This window comes from Limulus polyphemus, unplaced genomic scaffold (assembly GCF_000517525.1).
Source record: "Limulus polyphemus unplaced genomic scaffold, Limulus_polyphemus-2.1.2 Scaffold753, whole genome shotgun sequence".
Classification (NCBI taxonomy): Eukaryota; Metazoa; Arthropoda; class Merostomata; order Xiphosura; family Limulidae; genus Limulus; species Limulus polyphemus.
Window position 1 is genome coordinate 103,317 of NW_013666363.1, and position 2,728 is coordinate 106,044.

The 2,728-nt window shown below is 33.0% G+C and overlaps 1 pseudogene; it reads left to right on the forward strand.

Annotated features, from left to right (window-relative positions):
* Positions 1-2,728, forward strand: part of LOC106460327 — a 198,834-nt pseudogene that overhangs the window by 100,571 nt on the left and 95,535 nt on the right.

The window sequence follows — 2,728 nt, forward strand, 5'->3', positions numbered from 1 at the left end:
GTAAAATACAGTTGACTCCACTATGATTATAGCTGTGTTGGTTTTTCCATCCTTAATTTTAGAACTGTTTTAATGCGTATCTTTTGCATAAAAATGAGTTTATGAAAATGTTTCTTCTTCTCAACAAACGTTTTATTCACTTGGCTAAATATAACGTAACTACAAACTACATTAATACTTGTTTTCTTGCAGCAAACTTATCTTGAAAAATGCTACTTCTAAGGTTATTGTAATTACTTCAGAAATATGGGACAATTCAGATTCAAATTAATTATGTACATGTCTAATTATTTAACTAAGCTAGAATTTGTTTTTTATAAATACATCAGAAGATATATATTACATATATATATATTATATATTACATCAGAAGAGAAGATAGTGTGAATTTTACACAGCATACCCAAACCTTAGTTTAATTTTCTAGAGAAGGAAGAACATAAATAAATATGTAAATAAATGAATAAACGAAAAATATATGTGATAAAAATAATAATAAAGCCACAAAACAAACATCCAACACCGGAGAACAAATCATAGGGTGTGTGTGTCATTAGGTAATGTACCCTGGTTTTTGAAGTGTTGCATGTTTGAAAAGTAAACAACGTATTTTTTTAAATACCGGCAGAAGTAAGACTCAGATTGCATCTGTTCAATTTAACTTCAACTTTGCCGGCTTCACATGTTTAGAAAAAAAGACCATGTTGCAGGATATGAGTAATGACAGAAAAACATTTGTAGAAGTCTGGTCAGGGAGAAAGGTTATAGTTGTGTAACTACAGGAAAGTATTTGTAGAAATGTTTCTTCTAAGCATGTGAGGCCGACAAAGTTGAGGTTAAATTGAATAAACGATGTACCCCGAACGCAACTTGGGTCTTACTTCCGCCGGCACTTAAAAAAACAAAAACCCCGAACGCAACTTGGGTCTTACTTCCGCCGGCACTTAAAAAAACAAAAACCCCGAACGCAACTTGGGTCTTATATCCGCCAGTACTTAAAAAAACAAAAAAAAACAAAACAGGGCACATTACATAATGACTTACCCTCTGATTTGTGCCCCGGTGTTGGATGGTGGTTTTGTGGCTGCGTTTTTATTATTTTTTAAAGTATATTTTTTCGTTTATTTATTTGTTTTCTCTTCCATATCTATAAAATTAAATTTGATTATGTATATTTCTATATATTTTGTGGGTATGTATGCCATGTGTTTTAGCCATCAATATATTTCATACCATAGAGGTTAAAGAGAAAGAGTTAATTCTAAATGTTATATCATGTTAAATATTCAGTGAACATCTGTTTCCATAAATTCTCATCATTTGTGAAATCGTTTACAATTTTACAACCTGTGTGAGGGTGTTGGCGAGCAGATCTGTTCATAATTTGACGATTGTACGTTAAGTGGGCAACTTCTAATCCAATTAATTATCCCAATATGGTAACTGTGTCTTTGTGTCTAGCGGCAACGCTAGAATGAAGAACGTTGTGAAGCAGAATAGATTTAATGAATGTTCTAAAGCATATAATGGTTTCATATATACCGGTTGTATAAATGCACACGTGCAATAACTAATTGTTCTAATGATGATATAAGCTCGTTAAACAGCGTACTTTTGTTGCTGTCCATGTGCTTAATTTTAGCTGTGTAATGTATAGAATAATGCCATTTGATAGAGGTTTAGATTTGTGTTTGGTATAACTTATTCTGAACTGCAAAAATACCTAAAAACAGATATTTTGTCTTCGGATATTCACGCAAAGTCCCTTAAGGGATATCTGCGCTAGACGTCCTTTATTTTGAACTGATAGACAGACTAGAGGGAAGACAATTAGGTGGACGAGAGAAGCTGAAATGCTAATATTACCGTTTACCGTTCGGTTTAGTACGTTTACAACTAGTGCTTGGCAAAACGTTTATCAATAAATTACGAAATTAAGCACAGACTCAACATCGCTTGGCACTATAACAAGTAAGTTACACAAACATTATCTGCGCTAGCCGTCCCTAATTTTGTAGTGTTATAATAGAGGGGAGACATCTAGTGAAAAGTACAAATCACAAACTGTTTGGCTTCCCTAATCGAGAGGGTGGATTTGACCTTCACTTTTATAACGCGCCTACGACTTCAAAGTGTGGAGCGTAATTAATGTTTATCTACTTATTTTTTTACGGTAACGAGACGCGAACACGAAATCCGTAGATTTTATAGTGCGACATGTTAACCGTTGGCCCACACTCGCTCTAATAATGAAGAGATCTGAAGGTAAGGGCTTTAGTTTACCTAGAACAAAGCTTTGTTATGTAACCTTCAACTAAGTATCGAACAACTTGTGCGTAATTAGCAGTTATATAGGTACGTAGTAGATTTGTCAGAAGCATAAACAATTAGGATTTACACAAAACCAACGTAAATAAATCATTAGACACTCTAGACATATTAAAAATAAAATTTGAATCAAGCGAAATAAATACATTATATTTTGGTTACTTATTAGAACATAAGATTAGAAAAAAAACAATAAGATGGTATAGAGTTAGCAACCGAAAAGGGAAATTTTATGCTTATTCTCATTATTATGTCATAATTACAATCTTCAAAAAATTTGGAATGCAACTATAACAGACCGAAAGTTCTTTAGTTAAACAAGAGAGAATCCTCAATAGCCGCTGCACTTGAAATTCTTTTAGGATTTTGTTTGTTTGTTTTGGAATTTCGCGCAAAGCTA